The sequence below is a fragment of the Pleurodeles waltl genome, chromosome 1_1 (assembly GCF_031143425.1).
Source record: "Pleurodeles waltl isolate 20211129_DDA chromosome 1_1, aPleWal1.hap1.20221129, whole genome shotgun sequence".
In the NCBI taxonomy this organism is placed as follows: Eukaryota; Metazoa; Chordata; class Amphibia; order Caudata; family Salamandridae; genus Pleurodeles; species Pleurodeles waltl.
In genome coordinates this window covers 742828491-742852979 of record NC_090436.1, presented here as the reverse complement: position 1 = coordinate 742852979, position 24489 = coordinate 742828491, and positions in this window count along the sequence as shown.

Here is a 24489-nt window from a genome sequence, read left to right as displayed (position 1 = left end):
CTCAACAACAAGGGTATGGTGCGAGGGCCCCAGTAGTGTATGCCAGACAATCTCTCACCTCAACAGAACAACAATACTAACAGGAAGAGCAGGAAGCCACTGCAATTTATTTAGTGTGGCAACATTTTTATTTGCACTTTCACGGCCACCATTTTACTATCCACTCTGACAAGCCCCTTATTCCCTTGTTTAAGGGTTCTGCATCCAAACCTCTTCCATGAATTGTGGGAACTGCAAATAGAGGAGCATTTGTTTGAAGTAGTCTACAAGCTGGTGGGAGCAAGAACCCCACAGACTTTATCCTGACATCCTTGCGCCACCACAGCTGAAGACGAAAGTCTAGCTTGAGACACAGAAGTCTGTGAAGCTGATGGTGAACGATTCTGGCCACTGCCCATTCTCAGCATGATATTGTTAGTGCCGCTGCTCAAGATAAATGTCTACAGGTGGTGCTGGGTGCAGTGCAGTGCACACAGATGAAATACGGCTCTTAGGACTGTAGAAGCCTAGCAAACATTGCATCCCTGTAAAATATTAATCGGGAGCTTGTAGCTTATGAAGAGGGGTGCCTGCTGAGAGTTCATTGGTTTGTGATTGCATGGGGCCTGGTTCTAAAGATAATCCAGCTGGCCTATAGTGGTCATCAATGAATTGTAAAGACTATAGAACAAAGTGTGGTTCCCTTTGCTCGACGAGGGTGTGGAATGTCAAGCAGTGGCAGTACAAGATCGCCAGCCCCTGTGATTATGGAGTCAGTTATTCAGAGACCCTGGGTAAACGCCAGTACCGACTGTAACAGCTTCCCTTGTGGGAGATACATGCTGGTGGTCATAGATGACTCTTCAAAATATCCAGCGGTGGAGGTGGTCACCAGCATGACAGCCAATTAGGTCATTCCCACACGGGGAAAAAATCATGGCCACCCATGGGCTAATGTGGGAGCTCCAAACCAACAATGGACCCCCTGTCCAACATCACAAGGAGGCTCAATATTTGAAGTCAATGGGCGCTACGCATTTCAGGTCACCCCTCGATGACTGCTGGCTAATTAATAGAGGGAAAAGTTTATGAAGACAGCATTGAAGGCCCTCAGGATTCCCAATGCTCAGCATCATCATCTGAAGTTGGGAGCTATATTCTTTTGCGAGAGTCCAGACAGACTCCTCATGCCACCACGGGCAAGTGTCCAAGTTAAATGCGCATGGGTTGATCTTTCTGCGTTGCTGTGCCTCTCTACTCCTGACGGAAGGACTTCGAGGTTTCCGAGTTTTGAGTCCGTACAGGGTAAGCGAAAACAATGCAATGATGCCACAAGCTGCTGCCGAAATGCGAGAGCAAGCAGCTAAAGGAGTTTGTGAGGCGACCCAGTTGGGTCAATGACGAGGAGGAGGAGGGACTGAATGGGGTTGTCTTGAGGATGAGGGCGCTGGGGAGTCAACCCCAGTGATAAGTTCTAGTGTTGAACTCACTCTCCTCACGGAGCCTGCTCAGGAGTCCCGTAGCAGTGAAGTGGACCCCACCCTCAGGGACTCCTGTGGTCTCACAGGGTAGAGTGCATTCTCTCTACCACTAATGATCCCATGCAGTGCCTTCTACGAAATACAAGGAGTACATTCTGTTATAAAGTTGTGTCTGCCGGTGATCACCAGCCTGATGAGCTGGTCACGTGTTGGGTGTTATGTTTTGATTTATTTTGTTTTATTGAGGAATGCAGAGTTGTGCGTCTTGGATAACCGTGGGAGGGTGTGTGTCTATCCTGCCCCCAGTGTTGACATGTATCATGGTCCGGTCCGGTGACGTACCAGAGAGCTATATAGGGCAGTGAATAAATTACTGAACTTCGAACAGGTTATCCGTGTATTCGTGCATGGTAATGAGGAGGTCTGTGCCACAACATAGCGACCACCACATGCAACATTTGCTTTGGAAATCGGTTTCCAAGCTTTTCTCATTCGACGCCTCTACTGTCCCCGCACGTAACAGCTCCTGAAAGCGCTCACTCACCGAAGAGCGGAGGCGTAGACTGCTTGACACAGCAGACATCATTATGAATGGCCCAGGATACTGGCAGCATTTCTCAGCCAAAGCTTTTCAATTTGCAGGTCACAGTAAAATAATGAATTATCCATTAGAATATTTGCAGGTCTTGGGTATTGTAGAGATGAAACTTTTAAGTCCGCATGAAGAAAGAAAAACAGGCAGAGACAAACTCATAGAAAGGCATGGTGAGACAGGGGAGAGATAGAGGTCAGAGAGAGAGAAAGATAGGGAGAGATAATACAGAAAAAAATATGAAAAGGAGGAGAGAAAGACAGGGACGGACCTAGAGAGACTCAGAGAAAGCCACGGAGAGAGAAATGAGAGGGAGGAGGAGGAGACACTTAAGAAGGAATAAGACACAAATCAAGGGAGCGAGAACGAGAGCAATGAAGACAAGGGGAGATAGAAGGTGATAGAGACATTACATTTAGGGAATAAAGGAAAGGAAGAGAGAGAAAGGATCCCTCTGAAATCTATCTATCTATCTATCTATCTATCTATCTATCTATCTATCTATCTATCTATCTATCTATCTATCTATCTATCTATCTATCACAAATACACCTGTATTCTATACCTCTAGATGTTCATCTTTTGATCTCTGTTCTACATCTGCCTTTGTCTACCGCTTTGTTGCTATCTAGCATATTTTAAAAACTCACTTGGCTATTATGGCCTGAAATACACAGCAAAAAAAGCAGACTCGACTACACGTTAAAACTAGATATTTACCCAAGGCAAAAGCAACATTAAGTGAATGGGCATGTTCCTCCATTGCTAGGGCTGATCTCCCTTTTTAGGCCAGGGTATGAATAAGTTGGGCATTTTAGAGACTGGAGGAGGCAGTCCTTGGACACCGTGGTCAATTTAGAGGATGACTTTCTCATGCCAGATTTCTTCTCCTATGAGTGACAACTCCCCCCCCCTCCTACCTCTTATGGCGGCCGCTGCGCGACTGCGCAGCGGGCACGCCGCTGGCGCGCCGGAGGCGCGCCAGAGGCAAGCCCGTCTGCGCCCGTCCGCGCCTGGCCCGCGCCCAGCGCCACGACCCCTGGTCCCCAGCTCCCCCAAGCCCTGCTGATCCGCTACGACCCCACCACCCTCCACGCCCTCAACCCAGGGCGCTCCAAAACCTGCTTCCTAGCTCACCCCAAACGCACCCATGGACCCTTCGCCTGCAACTCCTGCAAACGCATCTTCCACCACGCAACTACCACAAGCCCACGCGCCATCAACCACCTCAAGTGCATCCTGATCAACGCTCGTTCCGTCCACAAGCACGCCGTTGAACTTTGGGACCTCCTGGACTCCACAGCCCCGGACGTCGCCTTCATCACGGAGACATGGATGAACGCCTCCTCTGCTCCAGACATCGCTACCGCCATCCCCGAAGGCTACAAGATCTCCAGAAAAGACCGCACCAACCAAGTAGGAGGAGGTGTCGCCATCATCTTCAAAGACTCCATCAGCGTCACCACCTCCACCGAAGACCCCCCCCTCGCCGCTGAACACCTGCATTTTCAGATTCGCACCGACCCAAGGACCACCCTCAGAGGATCCCTCGTCTACCGTCCTCCCGGACCTCGCGCCTCTTTCAGCGACGCCATCGCCGACTTCATCTCCCCGCACGCCCTCGCCTCACCGGACTACATCCTCCTAGGCGACCTCAACTTCCATCTGGAACAAAACAACGACCCCAACACCACCACCCTGCTCGACAACCTCGCCAACCTCGGCCTCAAACAACTGGTGAACACCGCCACCCACATCGCCGGACACACGCTCGACCCTATCTTCTCCGCCAGCAAACACGTCTTCTTCAGCCACACCTCTGCCCTACACTGGACGGACCACAGCTGCGTCCACTTCACATTCCGACGCGAGACCTCCCACCTCCGCACTCAACCCATCCCTCATCGACAGTGGAACAAGATCCCTGAAGAGCAACTCTTCTCCGCTCTCGCCGCCAACCAACCCACCCTCACCACCGACCCCAACGACGCAGCTCTCAACCTCACAAACTGGATCTCCAACTGCGCTGACAACCTTGCTCCCCTCAAACGCACGCATCGACAGACCAACACCAAAAAACCTCTCTGGTTCTCTGACACCCTCAAAGAATCAAAGAAAACTTGTCGTGCCCTTGAGAAGGCCTGGCGCAAGGACCACACCGCTGACAACATGACCGCCCTCAAGAACGCTACACGCGAACACCACCACCTGATCCGCACTGCCAAAAGGAACTTTTTCACCGACAGACTAGACAAAAACAGCCACAACAGCAGAGAACTCTTCAGCATCGTCAAAGAGTTCTCCAACCCCAGCGCCAGCGCCAACGCCGTCACGCCCTCACAGGATTTGTGCGAATCCCTCGCCACTTTCTTCCATCGCAAGATCAGCGACCTCCACGTCAGCTTCGGACACCAGACCCAACCATACACCACTGAACCCGCTTCCCCGGACATCACCCTCAACAACTGGACCCACATCAACACGGAAGAAACCAAATCCATCATGAACTCTATCCACTCCGGCGCCCCTTCGGACCCCTGCCCGCACTTCATCTTTAACAAAGCCGACGACATCATCGCCCCGCACCTCCAGACCGTCATCAACTCTTCTTTTTCTTCTGCTACCTTCCCCGAATGCTGGAAGCACGCTGAAGTCAACGCCCTACTAAAGAAACCTACGGCTGACCCAAGCGACCTGAAAAACTTCCGCCCCATCTCTCTTCTACCTTTCCCAGCCAAGGTAATAGAAAAGACCGTCAACAAACAGCTGACCACCTTCCTGGAAGACAACAACCTGCTCGACCCTTCACAAACCGGATTCCGAACCAACCACAGCACGGAAACCGCCCTCATCTCAGTCACAGACGACATCAGAACCCTGATGGACAACGGTGAAACAGTCGCCCTCATTCTCCTCGACCTCTCGGCTGCCTTTGACACCATCTGTCACCGCACCCTAATCACCCGCCTACGCTCCACCGGGATCCAAGGCCAGGCCCTGGACTGGATCGCCTCCTTCCTCGCTAACCGCTCCCAAAGAGTTTACCTCCCTCCGTTTCGCTCAGAACCCACCAAGATCATCTGCGGCGTACCTCAAGGCTCATCGCTCAGCCCGACACTCTTCAATGTCTACATGAGCCCCCTCGCCGACATCGTACGCAAGCACGACATCATCATCACCTCCTACGCCGACGACACCCAACTTGTACTCTCCCTCACCAAGGACCCCGCCAGCGCCAAGACCAACCTACAAGAGGGTATGAAGGACGTCGCAGACTGGATGAGGCTCAGCCGCCTAAAGCTGAACTCTGAAAAAACGGAAGTCCTCATCCTCGGCAACACCCCGTCCGCCTGGGACGACTCCTGGTGGCCCACGGCCCTCGGCACCGCACCGACCCCCGCAGACCACGCCCGCAACCTCGGCTTCATCTTGGACCCTCTTCTCACCATGACCAAGCAAGTCAACGCCGTGTCCTCCGCCTGCTTCCTCACTCTCCGCATGCTCCGCAAGATCTTCCGCTGGATCCCCGCCGACACCAGAAAAACCGTGACCCACGCCCTTGTCACGAGTCGCCTGGACTACGGCAACACCCTCTACGCCGGGACCACCGCCAAACTCCAAAACCGCCTGCAACGCATCCAAAACGCCTCGGCCCGCCTCATCCTCGACGTACCCCGCAACAGCCACATCTCCGCACACCTGAGACACCTGCATTGGCTCCCAGTCAGCAAAAGGATCACCTTCCGTCTTCTCACCCACGCACACAAAGCCCTCCACAACAAGGGACCGGAATACCTCAACAGACGCCTCAGCTTCTACGTCCCCACCCGCCCCCTCCGCTCCGCTGGCCTCGCACTTGCTGCCGTCCCTCGCACCCGCCGCTCCACGGCGGGTGGGAGATCCTTCTCCTTCCTGGCGGCCAAGATCTGGAACTCCCTCCCCACCAGCCTCAGGACCACCCAGGACCACTCCGCTTTCCGGAGACTCCTAAAGACTTGGCTGTTCGAGCAGCGATAACCCCCCCTTTCCCCACTAGCGCCTTGAGACCCGCACGGGTGAGTAGCGCGCTTTATAAATGTTAATGATTTGATTTGATTTGAACCGAGAAGATTGGGAGTCCAGTGGCTGCTGCAGATTAAGATGGTGCTGCCTGTGACTGTGATGTTAGTGGTGGCCCTGGATGGCGCACGTTGATCTGAAGAAGAGATTTGGGGGCATATTTATACTCCGTTTGCGCCGAATTTGCGTCGTTTTTTTCGACGCAAATTAGACGCAAAACTAACTACATATTTATACTTTGGCGTTAGACGCGTCTAGCGCCAAAGTTCATGGAGTTAGCGTCATTTTTTGGCGTGAACACCTTCCTTGCGTTAATGAGATGCAAGGTAGGCGTTCCCGTCTTAAAAAATGACTCCCAGGCATGTGCGTGGTATTTATACTCCCGGGCAAAAATGACGCCCGGGAGTGGGCGGGGCAAAAAACCCCGCATTTGCGCCTCTTTTTAACGCCTGGGTCAGGGCAGGCGTTAAGGGACCTGTGGGCTCAGAATGAGCCCAGAGGTGCCCTCCCCTGCCCCCAGGGACACCCCCTGCCACCCTAGCCCACCCCAGGAGGACACCCAAGGATGGAGGGACCCATCCCAGGGAAGAAAAGGTAAGTTGTGGTAAGTATTTTTTTACATTTTTTTGTGGCATAGGGGGGCCTGATTTGTGCCCCCCTACATGCCACTATGCCCAATGACCATGCCCAGGGGACATAAGTCACCTGGGCATGGCCATTGGGCAAGGGGGCATGACTCCTGTCTTTGCTAAGACAGGAGTCATGTTAATGGCGTCTGGGTGCCCAAACAAAATGGCGCAAATCGGGTTAAGACGATTTTTTTTGCCTCAGCCTGACTTGCCCCATTTTGGGACGCCCAAACGCCATTTTTCCCTACGCCGGCGCTGCCTGGTGTACGTTGTTTTTTTTCACGCACACCTGGCAGCGCTGGTCGGCTAACGTCGGCTAACGCCATTCAATAAATACGGCGCCCGCATGGCGCTTCAGAATGGCGTTAGCCGGCGCTAATTTTTTTGGCGCAAAACTGCGTTAGCGCAGTTTTGCGTCAAAAAGTATAAATATGGCCCTAAATACCTTTCTGATACCTTAGACACCATGGTGCAAGCATTGGCCTAAATAGTGACATTGCAATCTGAGTTTCCCACAGTGTACTGGCACTACTGGGACACCTCTGTGTACCGCCAATGGTGACAATGAACAGTGTCTGAAATGCCCTCCCACCGGGACGAATTGCTCAGCATGGCCAGTTGTTGTGTGTGGTGTTACTGACCCTGGTGAATGTCTTTGCATATGTTTCTGAATGAGAGAGCAGGATATCCTTTGGCAACCAGCTTTGGTTGTGAATCATATCAACTAACGGCTGTTTCAATGCAAAACAGGACTTCTGACTGAAGCGCTCACCCTCCAGAGCCCAAACCAAAACAAGAGATGTAGGCATGGACAGTTCATCTGTGACTAGTGTCGACCAAAGAATGGTCAAAATGGAGTCATGCGTGAAAGACCACTCCACAGGAATTTCAGGGAAGGAACAAAGGATGGGGACTATGGAAAAAAGCCCTGCAGAATTTGAAACCCAGACGTTAATGCACCTGGAGAAGACAAGTCAGAGTTGAGCCTGTATAATGTGCTGTTGGAAAGAGATTGCCCCGAGCCTGGTAAATGGGTGTGAGTGCATCCTTACCTTTTGCTTTTGGCCCTGATCTCACACTAATCGAGCATGAGTGCAGAAGCCTAGAATTGTCCCAGAAAAGGAGTAGGTCTTGGACTTGTCTTATGACTTAGAGGGGCAAACAAAGCATGACCCTGTTTACAGTCAATGCCATGGGTGTAACATGTAGAGTGGTGGTAGAGGCATACAGGGGGTCATTATAACCCCGGCGGTCGGTGCTAATGTGGCGGTGAAGCCAACCAGCCAATGTACCACTACGACCGCCATGGCGATAGCAGTCACCGGGCTGGAGATGAGAATCTCCAGCCCGGCGGCCGCTATTGTACCACCTCAGGCATTTTGACCCTGCCTACCGCCATGATTTTCGTGGCGTTAGTAAACCACGAAAACCATGGGGGTAGGCCGTATCGGTGACAGGGAATTCCTTCCTTGTCACTGATGAGAGGCTCCCTCCCCCCCAACAACTCCACTGACACCCCTCACACCCCTCCGTCCACGCCCTCTTCTAATCCACCACCCCTATACACACACACAGACACGCACCACGCATAAACACACTAACTCAACCAGGCATAAAAGCATACATACATGCATGCATCCATTCATTCATGCACACATCTGCACCACATTCACACAGACACGCATTCACATATCCATACTGACACGCATTCTTACACATGCATACATGCACGCAAACACTACACATACATTCGCATTCATGCACACACTCACACACTCAAGCACACACCCCCACACAGACACACAATACCCCACGCCCCAATCCCCTGTCGGAAACCTGACTTAACTGGATCCTGGGGTCTTCCAGGTTAGGACCATGTTTCCATAGGAAAAGTGTTTTTTGACTTGTCTATATCTATGGCACCGTTTGATGAATCTTCACAAACTTTTCCTGAAAAAGTGTTTCGGTGATTCTTGTTGCGCATGGAAGGTTTTGGGGTGATCCGTCAAGCGGGGGCAGATAAAAAGAAGGCAAAAAAAAGGTTGCATTTCCCATCTTTATTTCCACAGGATTCTTTAGACACGACTACAGGCCAAACCACTGGATGGAATTACACCAAATCTGCCAGAAAGCTAGCTGTCGGTAAGCAGATCACACTTTTGCTTATTTGGAGTGAATCCGTTCAGTTTTTTTTGGGAGAAGTTGAGGGAAATTCAAATTTGTATATCTCTGGCCGAGAAGTATTTGCAAATAAAAACAAGCTCGTGCAGAGAAATGCACAGCTCTGATTGGCTGCCAATACTTCAAACCAGGAAGTGCTGGCAGCCATTTTGGGACTCGGCTTGACCCGACTCCCAGAATAAAAAGTTAAAAATAAAATAAAAGGGGCCAGGGTAGAGACATCCTGACCCCTTAGCACTGGTGGGGTGTTCCCAGAGGGACTCCCTCAGAGGAAAAACCCCTTTTTAAAATTATTTTTTAGCTGGGAGTTCGCAACATTAGCAAAAACAAGCGTGGGCTCCCGCACTTGTTTTTTTTATGGGTCCCCAGGTGGGCCAGGTCCCAGGGCATTACAAATTTTGTGTGAGGGGGCCTCCTGCCGCCTCCCCCCCACAGCTTCAGGAACCACCAACTCCCCTGGGCTTTTTTTTTTTTTTTTAAATGTCAGAGGCGTGGCTCCCCCATGCCCGGGGACCATTACCTCCCCACGTCATCCATTTAAAAATATGCGGGGGCCTGTGACGCCCCCACACCTCAGGGACCACCACCCCCGGGGCAAAGTGAAAAAAAAAAAGGGCTCCCTATGGGACCCCTGTACCCCGGAGGCCACCACCCCCCAGGGCTATGTCCTGTTGGAGTGGGCCGCGAGTTATAGTTGCCTTAAGGTACAAGTTTTAGTTATTTGAAAGAACTATAACTATAACTGCTGAATTTCTATGGTTTTGTACGAGTAAATTCAGAACCTAACTATAACTTCCCTGTAACCTTTGTTTTTTTTAGTGAATATATTATTATATACATATATATATTTGTGTACACATATGTATATATTATACATCTTGCTCTTTATTTATAACCAAATGGAATTTGTTGTTAATTACATCCTGCACTGTCACTAACAGTGAAGACTGCACGTGTCAGTTATTTATGGATAGTAGCCTTCGGAGAATACCCTAAAAGGTAATTTGGAGGAACATCAGTTTACTAGTATTGAAGAAGTTTCAGTTATGTTGTTAACCAATGCCGCCAAAATGTCAGTTTTCATTGCTATTTCCTCATTCTCTTTGGTGTAATTACTTGTAAGTGAATATTTTCTGTCTCTTTATCTGAGGAAGAGGCTGGTCTCACCGACACGTCACTCAAGGTTACATTATGGTGAGCTGAAGGGCAAGTCAGTCACATTACGCAGGAAGTACCATGTAAAATTGGTTCCAAGTGCCACGATTTACAACGGCTAAATGTTTCTTCTCGATTGTTGAGCATACTTTCTTCAATAACGTTTTTCAACATAATTTCACATGTTCGATCCTAAAGAGGAGTAGAACACACTCGCTGCACATTTTATTAGGCCCAGAAGTAGAAGCTATAATGTCAGTAATACTTCCCTGAGATGTGTTTTTTAGTTTTACCAGTCTAGGAGGCCTCCCATCTCATATCCCGTTGAGTGCAAGCAGGGTGTATTGGGTCACTGCTGAGGTGGTAGGGTTAATTTACCCAGGTGCCATGAAATGTGTCTACTATTCCTCTTTGTATTGGGTCAAGTACACCCTTTCCACACTATCAAGGTAGCGAAGGCAAGTACTTGAAGGCTTCTCAGTTGGGTGGGGCGGGGGGGAGACTCTTAACTCAAACAACAGGCAGCATAATTCATTTTGCAGCCCTGTGCTTTTCTTTTTTAGTAAAAAGAGAAATACTTTATTCCCACCAAAATGAAATATTCTGCACAACTAATGTTATTGGGCACAAGGTTTCATACTTCAAGTGCTATGGGGTTTATCAACACAGACATCAGCAGAATAGATTAAAGCACAGGTGCAATACGAGTGCAGATGAGCAACTTCCCTGGTTTCTGGTCAGTCTGTATTTCCTTCAAAAGACAGTTCTCTTTAAGCGGGGTTATTATGAAAGCGTGAATTCAACATAAATCTGTAGTTACTTTAACAGTTACTTTTCACTTCAAGTGAAGGCTTTACCTGGGCTGACAGCCCCACAGATGAGAAGGCATGCTCCTGGGTGCAATGACTCTGCCAGGCACTGTCCTTATTCTGTTAAGGGAGGCCCCGGTGTAGGCCTGTGGTTCTGAGTAAGTAGACCTGATCGGGCAAGTCCTAGCATTCCTGGAGGTTGGCTTCCATCATCTGGCGCGTGAGTCCCTGGTCCTTGGAGCACATGTCTGTTGTCCTCCTCTTGTGGCAGGCACTGGAGTTGGCATGATGGAGGGGAAAACGAGGGGGATCGAAGAGCTTGTTCACAATGTTTAAACATAAAACACTTGGATAGGCCAAGAGACCTTGGGGCACACTCACGTCAACTCCAGTTTCCCTCCTGTAAATGGTCTGTTCTTCTGGTCTACCATCTTTCGATCTTGCCAGTTAGGTTTCTCAACGGCAGACCCATAGCTCTTCCAGCAAGATGTCCAATCTTCAAGTGATGTCTCTCACTTATGATTGGCTGTTTGTCTGACAGACCCCAACTCTGATCTGAGTAGTTTCTCAAGAACTCTGAGGAATACTCCTTTCATTGGTCTTGAGTCACTTGGACCGAATGGGGTATTTTGGGTCGTACTTTAAATCTTCGCTTCCCAGACGGATGCGTTGGTCCTACTGTCAATGCCTAGGAACTGATTTAGAGTGATTTCTTTTGATCTTCCATATTCCTTCTGCAGTGCAGACAGTGTGTTTGTAAAAGGTAATGGCTCTCACAGCAGGTAGTGAAGATTTTGGCTCCAGGCAGGTGTACCCAAAACATGAGCACACTTACCTGTGAAACCTGTGTACCTGGCTGTCATCAGCCTTCCTGAAGTAACACTCGGTAAGAGACAAAAAGGGGCGGGCCCTGCCTAGCAGCTTCCTAAGTCTAAGTAATGTGCTAACTCCTTCCTCTACCCTCTTGTTCCTACAACATTCACCTGAACATCACTGGCCAGGAAGGTCTAATGTGCACTCTCTTGCTTAAAACATTACTATTCAGTGCTAGAATGATAAAATCGGTGCACTGCCACAATCACTTAATGTTGATAACCCAGCAAATGGACATTAACCCATATCAGCATGCGTGGTGCACCCCTCCAGGTCTCAGAACTCGGCTCTGGACCTCATAGTCAAAGGAAAAGCCTAGGCCTCAGCGCACATGCAATTGGGTCACTCAGGGCAGGGGTACACCGCCATTTAACTGGCGTTACCCTCCCTACACCATCCGTTCAAAAACCCTCCATGATCTAAGTCAGAGGAAAATAACATCAACCCTTATTAAAAATGCCTGATGCCCATTCCTTCTTGTTCACCTTGTTATCTCATCTGTCCTTTGGCAACTCACTTATTATACTGACCAGCCACTAATGCTCTGTGTCAGCTTTCCAGGCCTGAGGCCCTGCAATGCAGGGCTCCTACTAATAGGAGTGACTCAAAAGCAGTTAGCCGGGCTAGCTTTATTTGCTCCTCAATCCATGCTATATTGCAGTCAAAAATAACGTTTTCAGTGAGAGTGATTTTATAAAACATACTAGCACAACTGTGCAAAGTAGCCAACTGGAGCCTACTTCTTCAGCAGGATCTATCTTAGTCTATGTCACTATCTCTCTAGATCCCTTTCCCTTTATTTCTTCACCAACCCATCTCCATCTATTGGTATCTATCAACATTTGTCTATCTGTTTGTCCATCTTACTATGTCCATCTATCCATGCCAAGCTGTGTCAATTTTGTATATGTCTATATCTCTGACTGGATCCATCTATAATCATCTATGTATGTCCATCTAGCTATGTCTGCATATGTCTATTTTTATATGTACGTGTATCTATGTCTATCTACGTTATCTGTTTATGCCTGTCTGTCCACTGCCATCCATGTATGTCCATTTGTCTGTCTGTTTGCCTCACGTTATCAGCCTATTTATGCACATCTTTCAATGTATTGCAGGCTACGATCATCCGTCTATCTATCTATCTATCTATCTATCTATCTATCTATCTATCTATCTATCTATCTATCTATCTATCTATCTATCTGTCTGTCTAATCTATCTATAAGCCTCTTTCTGTATTTATCTCCCTCTATCCATCTATGTATCACTATCTGTCTCTTCCTATCCTTCTCTGTTTCCCTGCCTCTATCAGTCTGTCTCTATCTGCCTCTGTCTTTTTTTAACTCCTATCTGTCTGTATCACATCTTACTCTGTGTATACAGCTGCGTGTTGCTCCATCTGTCACTGCATTGTATTGAAATTGCATTTATATAGTGCTTATTAACCTGTTGAGGTGTTAAAGTGCTGAATGCCAGGCAGCACAGTTCTCTGCAACTCAGGGCTAGTGGTTAATTCTGTGATTATTATTAAGTGTTTGGTTTAGTCTTGTACTCTCAAGAAGGTCATTCCATTTTGCTCTATCCCATCATCACTTGTCTGTGTAACTGCCTGTGTATTTCTGTCACTCTTTATATTTGTAAAGCGCACTATCACCTGTGATGGTAGCCTTGTGCTCAGCAAGTGCGTATGGCTAGTTCTGCCTATGGAAGGTGGGTTAATTGAAAAGACAGGTGGATCTGAAATGGAGCGAAAGGTTGTTCTATAATATAAGAGCGATGTATGAGAATGCTAGTCCTCCTGATCTGGGGTATTCCCTTAATTCAACTTGCTAGTGACTAGGGTGTGAATGACAGTTTTTCTAGTGTTACTTAAGAGCCATTTGAAGCTCTTCCTCAGCACCTTCAGGGTATTGAATCAGGATGTAGTGATCACATTGACTCGCGAAGTCATGTAGGGTTTGCTGATTATTCTGAAGTTGCTGGTGTGATGCTTGGTGTGGATCCAAATTTGACTAGGCATCATTTGGAGTCCCATGGTGAGGTGCTCTTGCTGAAGATCACTACTTCTGTCTGGTCGGTGTTTATTTTGAGACATTTGGCTTTCATCCAGTTGGTGACTTCAGTTATGCTGGCAGTGAGCATGTTTCTTGTGTTGGGGATCTTGTTTGAGATAGAGAATATGAGTTGTGTATCATAGGTCTAGGAAAGGATGTTGATGTGTGTGCTCATGTATGTCTTGAAAAGGGTCTGAGTTTAGAAACTCGAGGCACCTTGCAGATGAGTTTGCAGGCATCAAAGGAGTAAGGTGCCAGGCTGACAGGCTCTCCGTTAAAAAGGAGCTGATACAGGGAGGGTGGGTCCTTGGATGCCAATCTTTCACAGGCACCAAATGAAGATGGGGTTAGACCATGCCAAATGCTGCAGAGAGGTCCAGGAGAATGTGTGGTGGTGATGAATGTTGTTTTTGCACTGTGGTTGGGCCTGAATCTGGACTGCATGGCGTGATGAGGCTGTTGGTTGCTGAGGTGGTCATTGAGGCGTTGGTTGGTCGGAGGGAGATGGGTCTGTATTTGGAAAGCATGGCCACGTCAGTGGATGGTTTCATGAGCAAGGGAATGGTAGTGGCATGTTTCCAGGTGTCTGGGAATGTGGATGAATCAATGGAGATGTTGAGAATGTGTGCTTCGCTGATCACTTTGCATGTCTGACCCTCTCTGTATCTCTGTAACTCTCAGTAGCCCTTTGTCTCTCTTTCTCTCGCTGCTCCCGCCCACTCCCCTTGTTCTTCCTCTGTTTCTCTCAATATAAGCACTGGGTCAGTGCTTAATTTGTCAATAAAAAGGTGCTGGTACCCAAAGTTTTCCTTTGAAACACAAGGTTGCTGCATTTAAATGTGTGAGCACAAAATACTGAGACATCGTAATGCTAAAGCCATCTTGGGCCTCTTTAATCCATTTACAGTCACTCCCTGTCCCTTCAGCTCACTCTTGCAGCTTTTTGCTTTGTCCCTTTCTGACACTTTTTTGTTTTTCTTTTCCTCTGTCTTTCCCATATGTGTCTTTTGCTCTCAGTAAATGCCTGATACAGAAAACTAAGTGCCAGCCCTAAAAAATAAGTGCTGGTGCCCTGCACCGGAAACCACCGGCTCAAATTAAGCACTGCACTGCTTTTACCTCACAATACTAGTCTCAGCCTCTACCATCTATCACATATTCACAAAAAGCTTTCAGAATTAGGACCACAAAGCCCGATCCACAGATCAATATGTCACAAGTGGAGCTAGTGGAAACCACTTGTAACTGGTCAACTGTGATTGTCATCAAAGTATCTTTTGTCCTTAAATAAAGTCTGCTCCTTTAGTGCAAGCTCATTCATTAGAAGATGGCCTTCCCTTTGTGATACCACCGTCTCTACATCTTTTGCCACCAGTCCCCACATGTGGGAGGATGCGGACACACACAGGTGTCTGAAACTTTACCATAGAGAAAATGGTATCGACTAATCATGAGACATTTATTACTCGTTTTTCAAACCATCACCTTCCACGGACTTTTCCTAAAGTGCACACTTCAAAAAGCTACATGAATTTTTCATGGATGGCCTGAAATGTGCACAGGCCCAACCCAAAGAGCACCAGGCACGCTGCTGGAAGCCAGCGCGCATTTTAGAACGGAATCGATGTGCAATAAGTATGGTAATTCTGCTTTCCTTTGATGTTCCTAGCCTCAGGTAGTAGGCGCAGTAACGGGCACGCTGTGCAGAGCGAGGCTGCACGTGTTGAGTAGTCGCTGCTTGAAACGAGCTCTGCTGCCACCTCAAGCAATCATCGAAGCGAGCTTTCCCCTCTGCTGGCTTTAAATGAAGGGACAAGTTCTATTTTGCCTTTGCAGATACTAATAGACTTTGATAGTTTAACTCAGCCAGGGGTTGTGGATTTAGAAAACACAAATTCTGTTCAAAGGAAGGCGCCTGAGACATGTAATGCTCTCCTGCAAAACAGCTTTTGGAGGAACCACGCAATATTTTCTGCAGACTCACTGCTAAATGTTGTTCCTTTTTGGTATTGGCATAGAGACCGCGTTTTAGCTTTTGGCTATATATATTGTTGAGCAAAAAGGCCAGTGTAAAGTCATACATATATAATACAATGGTGCTACAATAAAAATAAAAAAAAATAAAACACGTTTGTTATTTCACATGTGTTGCACATGGTGTGAGAACACAGCAATACGAAAACAAAATGATTAGTGACTGCTAATGCATATCTTCCAAATGAGCTATGACCAAAACAAATCCTGGCAGTTATATCCTATGTGGGCGATCTTGTGATAGAGGGCTTTATTGCGAGAGCTTTCCTGTATAAGATGGTGTTCGATCATTTTCCTGTTATTTAATTGCCTGTTGTGCTCAAATATCAGGGTGGGTGGATTTGTGAAGGGTGTGCCACGACACTTTCAGTTCTCCTGTTTTTGTTGAATTCATCGCCCACCTTAGATACTTTGGGGCATATTTATACTCTGTTTGCGCCGGATTTGCGTCGGTTTTTTTTACGCAAATCCGACGCAAAGCTAACTCCATATTTATACTTTGGCGTTATACCCGTCTAGCGCCAAAGATCTTGGAGTTTGCGTCATTTTTTAGCGTGGACACCTACCTTGCGTTAATGATATGCAAGGTAGGCGTTCCCTTCTAAAAAATGACTCTAAGGCATGTGCGCCTTATTTAAACTCCCGTGCAAAAATGACGCACGGGAGTGGGCGGGCCTTAAAAAATGACATCCAGCCGCTTTTGCGTCATTTTTTAACGCCTGGTCAGGGCAGGCGTTAAGGAACCTGTGGGCTCGGAAGGAGCCCAGAGGTGCCCTCACATGCCCCCAGGGACACCCCCTGCCACCCTTGCCCACCCCAGGAGGACGCCCAAGGATGGAGGGACCCATCCCAGGGAACTTAAGGTAAGTTCAGGTAAGTATTTTTTGTGTTTTTTTTTTGTGGCATGGGGGGGGCCTGATTTGTGCCCCCCTACATGCCACTATGCCCAATGACCATGCCCATTGGGCAAGGGGGCATGACTCCTGTCTGTGCTAAGACAGGAGTCATTTCAATGGGGGTTGGGCGTAAAAAAAAATGGCGCAAATCGGGTTGAGGCCAAAATTTTGCCTCAGACCTGACTTGCCCCATTTTTTGACGCCCAAGCTCCATTTTCCCCTACACCGGCGCTGCCTGGTGTGAGTCATTTTTTTGACTCACACCAGCCGGCTAACATCATTCAATAAATAAGGCGCCCGCATGGCGCTTTGGAATGGCGTTAGCCGGCGTTAAAATTTTTGACGCACAACTGCGTTGGCGCAGTTGTGCGTCAAAAAGTATAAATATGGCCCTTTTTGTCCCAGATTCTTTCTCCTTTTTCAGCAACTGTTTTTACCCTTTGTATTCTTTAGCCTGAAGGTTTTGCTAGCCTCTGTCTCCACTCAGGGTTGTTTTGGTGTGTTGCTTTGTAATTCTTGTGAAGCTCTTCATTTCGAATAAAGCATTATCCATATTGCCAATGAGATTTTTCTTTTGCACTCTGTGGCCTTTGCCTCCTAACTGGGACTCTGTCAAGGACAGACATTACACCTTTCATGTGTATATTATGAGTGGGAAGGCACAGTGGTTTTTGGGAAGAGCCACACTTTCTTTGTGCAATCATGAAGGAAAAGAGAGAGGGACAATGACAATTGTTGAGAGTCTGGTTCCGGTAGGGCAATAAGCTACCGAAGGAGAATCATCCTGATTCACATAACGAAAGAGACTTATAAACTAAACTGACGTGATAAAATTAAATGTATCATGGCCATACTTTCACACCACCCAATCATCTTATCACTTCCTATGAATTCTTTGACGGTGGAAATCAGAGATTCTCTCTTAAAAAAGCAAGAAATATATAAGGCATAGGTCCTGATTTGAAGTTTGACGGAAGAATTACCTTATCACAATGGTGACTGATATCCCATCTGCCGAAATGTAAATCCTATTATATCCTATGGGATTTATATTTCGGAGGATGAGGTATCCTTCACCATTGTGATGGAGTTTCCCCTCTACCAAACTCTAAATCAGGCCCCAAATGTCTTTCGTGAAAACCAATTAATTTAAAGAATGCAGTTGCAAAGTGGTATTGCAAAATGCTGGCCATCAGAAAAGATTGACATCTATCACATTTGATAGATTCAAGTTAAACAAGGTTCGGTAGAAATAGTGAGATGGTGTCAGAGGCCAAAGGCACACAAGAGCTCATTACACATGTGAGAGATGCAAACAGATCTCTGTGTAAAATAGACTACTGATCAGAAATACTGGTCTATGACTTTGCGGCCCATATCTTTGTTTTGAAATGGACTCTCTCTGTAATGTCAAAGACACAAAGTAGCTTACTAACTGGAATCACCTTACCACATTAATAGCACAAATCATGAGCAATGAGCAAGAAAGTTTGCCTTGAACGAAACAGTCTTGTGTGTGTAGAATCCAGTGGAAAGGCAGTCAGTATAACACCCTATGCTGGCTAAAAACTGATACTGTATTGTATTGCAGCATTCATATAGTACTTCATAACACTTATGAGGCCCCAAAGCACTTTTGGATGGTGGGATAAGAGGCTACCCTGTTTGTTGTGCATGACTGATAAAGTGGGGGAGGATAGTGTGGCCTATAAGGGAAGAGCAGGTTGTCACGAGTGGCCAGCTTGTGACTGGACATAAGCACTGGGTGAAACAGAGTGGTGCGAGATGCACAGAGTTATGCTTACAGATACACACCTTCTGAGTGGTTGTTTGTTGTGCCTTGATAATAGAGTGTGAGTTTGTGGTAATGGCTGTGTGAAAAGTGTTGGGTATTGGGTGTCATGCATGAAATAAATTGGGGCCATGCACGAGGTTCAGAGGGGCACTTCAGTAATACTGCAGCACATTTGTAACTGCACCTATGCATGTTGTGTAAGAAAGAGGTATTTGTTAGATAGAGTTGTGTTGCAGATACCTTTTATTGTCCACTAATCTGATCTGCCCACGTGTGGGTCATAGGTTTGGCATGAGCTAAGAATTTACCATCCTCAAAACTTCAGAGAGGTTGTGGATGATTCTTATACTTGCTGGGAACAAGTTTCAGTGTGTGGCCTTCTGGACAGAAAAAGAAGTTCTAAAGAAAGGTACAACCAGGGAGAGCCTGATGGTTTGATAATTTGTTAAAGTTTTAGTTGGGGAAGATGAGTTTGACACTATGGTTATCGAATGACATGTCCGGCCAGAGGCAGCCGAGTTAGAGCTTGCATGGCTAGAGTGCTGTGTTCATGCATGAACAAATGCCAGATTTGTCCGGCAGATGCATTCTGAATTCAAATGAGTCTGCAGTTCTGCAGTTAGAGAAGAGTCCCGGGCTGCCTTCCATTTGATTGATATAGCCGTGAAAGGAGAATGGGATGATGGCCTGAAATCCGCATTGAGGCCTACATGCAGATTCTATTTCCATTCCTGGCACTGCAGCACGTGTGCTTTTAGATTGATGAAAAGGATGTTGAAGAGAGGGTGCAGCGGAGGCAGGATGGGTACTTCCATCTGTATGACAGAAGAGAGATGAGAGACCTTTTAGCTGACTTCGCTGCTAGTGAGCAGTTATCCTGAAGTATCGTGAGAGTTACGCTCTCAGAGCCACAGTGGCCTCTAAGGCCAAGAGAAAAGCATATAAGAACTTAACTTGATAACTTAGTATGGAAATGTTTTAATTGTGTCAGAAGCCTCTCTAAGAATGATAAACTGTGCCAGCAGCCTCCTTTAGGGTGGCAGAGCCCCACACGCGCAGTGCATGCCGTGAATTTAAGAGTAAGGAATTGTTTTAGCTGTATGCAGAGCTCGTATAAAATACATTTACTCCTGAAAGTAATTTCTATCGTCTGCCTACATTACTATACTGTCAAACACTACTACTGTAGAAAGGCTTATCCATCCCGGACCTGCAGTTAGAATGAGTATCTGTAACATCCTGCGTATTAAATCCATTAATTGTCATACTGTAATCCACTGTAACGTTATTATTCTAGGGTGGCTAATTCAGTTTCTGCCACATTTAATATGCTAAGTATAAATAGTTGAATAATGTGTTTTAATAACAGCAGGCACTGCAGAATTATTAGTTGTTGGTTTATTTGTGATATTATCTTATAATAAAGATGGCTATACAATTGGGGGCACGATGTGCACATTTTACATTCGCAAAAAGTGGTTTCAAATTGCGCACTTGCTTTTAGCAAACGAAAAGCAATTTTTGTTAGCAGAAATTAATAGTTCGGTCACAAAATTCTGAAATATAGTGTGTCGCGGTTTGACCCACCTCATTAATATGCCTGAGGAAGGTATCAAATTCCAACCCACTATAACTGGTTAGAGTCAGCAGTCCACCATGTCTGGATTGCTTTTAAATACAGCAATCTCTTTAAAAAAAAAAAAAACGAGCAGCCAGTTTTCTTATAAGGAAAACAGGAAGGTGTAAAAAAAAATGTGTTAAACAAACTTTTTTTTAGCAATAGGCAGGGGTCCCATCACAAAGGGGAAGGGTAAAATTGGTAATACAATATTAAAGATTTGCAATTGAATTATGGTTACAAAACATTAATGCATTCCTTAAGGAGTCATTTTTTGGAAGGGATGCCCTTAACATGCCCATTCCAAATAACCGATCCTTAATGTTTACTTAAACCATTAAATGATTCAGAAAACCTTTTCCAAATAGTTAATTGGATTTAGTATATTCCCAAAAATGTATTAGCAGCTGCAGTTTCTCAGATTTACTGAATCTGAGGTTTGTGACCATTAAAACACGTTGTATATCAGGCACAGGTTTCCTTCCTTCTACCTACATTTATCTCAAGATGTAGTGGTGGCACCACAAATGTATACTATTAATCAGCTTCACACCACTAACCGGTCAGAGAGGATGCAACCAATGTGGATAATACATATAGGCCCATATTTATACTTTTTGACGCTAAACTGCGCTAACGCAGTTTAGCGTCAAAAAGTTTTGCGCCGTCTAACGCCATTCTGAAGCGCCATGCGGGCGCCGTATTTATGGAATGGCGTTAGACGGCGCAATCAGACCGGCGCTGCCTGGTTTGCGTGGGAAAAAACCACGTAGACCAGACAGCGCCGGCGTAGGGGGAAAATGGCGCATGGGCGTCTTAAAATGGGGCAAGTCAGGTTACGTCGAAAAAATCGTCTTAACCCGACTTGCGCCATTTTTTAACGACGCCCATCCCCCATCAACATGACTCCTATCATTGTAAAGATAGGAGTCATGCCCCCTTGCCCAATGGCCATGCCCAGGGGACTTCTGTCCCCTGGGCATGGTCATTGGGCATAGTGGCATGTAGGGGGGCACAAATAAGGCCCCCCTATGCCACCAAAAACAAATATAAAAAATAAAAAATTATACTTACCTGAACTTACCTGAATGTCCCTGGGGTGGGTCCCTCCATCCTTGGGGGTCCTCCTGGGGTGGGCAAGGGTGGCAGGGGGGGTCCCTGGGGGCATGGGAGGGCACCTGTGGGCTCATTTTGAGCCCACAGGCCCCTTAACGCCTGCCCTGAGCAGGCGTTAAAAAGTGGCGCAAATGCGCCGTTTTTTGCCACGCCAACTCCCGGGCGTCTCTTTTGCCCGGGAGTATAAATACCACGTAAAGGCCTGGGAGTCATTTTTTAGACGGGAACGCCTCCCTTGCATATCATTAACGCAAGGAAGGGGTTCACGCTAAAAAATGACGCACATTCCAGGAACTTTGGCGCTATTCGCCTCTAACGCCATAGTATAAATATGGCGTTAGTTGGCGTTAGTTTTGCGTCGAAATTGCGTCAAAAAAAACGACGCAATTTCGGCGCAAACGGAGTATAAATATGGCCCATAATGTCAGGTTGGCTTGTGCTACTCATCTAGAAGGTTTAAGGTGACCACCTTACTACATATTATTACACTCACTGTCCTGAACCTTTCAACAAAATATAATTAATTTAATGTTTGCTAGTCTAATAGTTAAGTGTGATCAAGGTAAGACTATAACACCCAGAAGGCATCCACCTATCACACACAAATCCAGGACTGGACACTGTGTCCCCAATGACCTGGACCGTGGTGGTCACAATAAGTAGGTTGCAAGTTGTCTAGGGCTCAGGTTAGCGGTCCTCTTGCAGATGTTGGTATCAAGAAATAAGTACATCCAGAGCCTTAACAGTGCCATAATGTTCCTATCATATGAAATGTTTGACAAAAAGTACCATCTACATGTAGGACACTAGGGCCCATATTTATACTTTTTTATCGCCGCATTTGCGCCGCTTTTTGATGCGAAAACAGTTGTATTTTGCAAGTTTGCACCGCTTTTGCGTCAAAAAGTGACGCAAATGCAGCGCTAAAAAGTATAAATAAGGGCCTAGGTGTGGCATATGAGGAGTGAAAAGGTTTTTTTTTAAATTATTTCAAACTCCTCATTTTGTGAACTGTAGTGCCGGAACGAATTTTCCACAATGTAGACAAAAATGCATTTCGGTAAAAAGTGCAAAAGTCTATGTTAAATAATACTCATATGTATGAAAACGTTTGCCGTAGGTAATCATACTTAGGAATTACAAGAATACAAAAGAAATAATCATGTACGGACTTAACTTAGCCTAACTGTCAATTCCACATTAACCAAGTTTCATGTGCTAACATGGAAAGGCCTGTCTTTCACAATTGAGCTGCTGTTTTGCATGAGATGTTTTTGTTTCCACTGCAGATGTTGTAGCTTTCCAGAAGCCTTCTGTTAATTAGTGAATAGACACTTGTTTTGTATTATACAACTGATTGTGAAGTTCTCATTGGGATGAGAGGAGGCACAAGGAAGGATGATTCATGGGAGGAACTGTCTGAACTGCAAAATGTGGATGAAGCATCTTTTGAAGGACTTGTAGCTGCAGCCTGACGACGTGAGAAACTGGGGAGTTTACCGACTCTCAGGAGTTTACTAAAGTCCTATTGGATGCTGTGAACAGAGTATATGGTACTTGCTTTAATTCATTATTACTGTGTTATTTAAGGACTAGACCTGAAGATTAAGGTATAAACATTCCCCACACCATTGACAGGACGGTTTGTGTCAGAGAGAGAAAGGAGCTAAAATAAAATGCCCAAGTTCAGAATTGCCCATGTCTCTTAAGCCCAAAGCCTGAACCTGAAGACTGAAGGAGTTTGCATTCTGAAAGTGGTTGCAGTGCTGGAGGTGTGAGTATCAAAAAGGTTATGCATCACAATTGTCTTTGTTGAGTTTTCGTTATTATGTGGAAGTATGTATTTTGTGTCTTAGTAAAAGTTCATGATTTAGTTGTGTTTAGGCATTTGATGTTGAAGAGTTGAAGTTGTTACCGGACCTGGTGTAGTTCAAGATCTCGGTATAGTTAAGAAATAAAACGTTTTGACGTTATAAGGTTTTGTGGTGCCGGTTTCTGAGATACCTTCAACCACACAATTGAGACAGGGAATATAATAAACTGTTGTGATTGTACTAATAGTGATTGGTGTTAGTGGAACCTATTGCACAAAGGGGAAACTATGTCAGTCAGGGTGATTTCCTGCTGGTCAAGATTTCATCTGTGTGTGTGAGGACATTGGAAGAATTTTACTTTCTCTTGTTTCTTGTGTGAGAGAACTACTTTGAGCGAAGCAGACAAGGGTTATTTGTTTATTGTGCTTGTTTAAAGAGATGTGGAATTTTTCGCATGAGAAAATTGTAAAGGAGGGTGTACTGCTGCGAGGAACTAGAATTATGTCAGAGTGTGCAGTTGTGGAAAAGGTCAGTTTGTGTGAAGTGGTGCACTGGGGTTGGTTAGTGAATCAGCAGGTGCTCTACTGTAATAGACTTGCAGAGAAGGAGTGTGTTGGGACTGGAGGAAAGTATTGATTTGTATAGGACTGTGAATTAACTGAAAAAATACCCTTGAAATTATTGAATTGATATTTGTTAATTTATCATTGTATTTTTTTTGCATTCATGAAACACTTCAATAGTCTTTGTGATTTAATGAGCGGGGATGTGACAGTTCCTGTTGATAATGGTGAGGAGGCTCCACCAGTGGTACAACAGGTCATTATGTGGTGACAAACATAGGGCTTCATGCATGTTTGTGGCTTCGTCAGTGGCACAAGATCACTGAAAAAGAAAGAGCATTTATTTTTCTACATATGGTACTTTTGATTTAAAGATTATTGAACATTTGAGGGAAAAGTTGTATGAAATGATGCCACCTCCTAGACCCACATAGTATAAAGCATAAAATGCTTTGGAGTGAGTAGCTCATGCCAAAGAGAAATAAAGGTATCAGAGCAAAGACAGCAGTGCAAAGTTATAAAAATGCTCAGTGGGATGAAGGACAACAGAGATGGAGGAAATGTGTTGTTGAGGGAGATAGAATGTACGTAGCAATGTTGATAGAAAAGTCTGAAAGGAATCGGAAACAGGGAAATGATGATAAGGAGTCTGCAAGGAAAATTGATACTGATGCATGGGATGACATTTTAGATGCTTTCGAAGGATGTCATTTTAGATGCTTTGTTGTCCTCACCTCCACCACCATATGAGGCTCCAACATCAGATTCAGAAAATGTTATAACCACTAGTGGTACAGTGACTACAGCCCCAGTTGACATGAAGTTGATGCAGAGA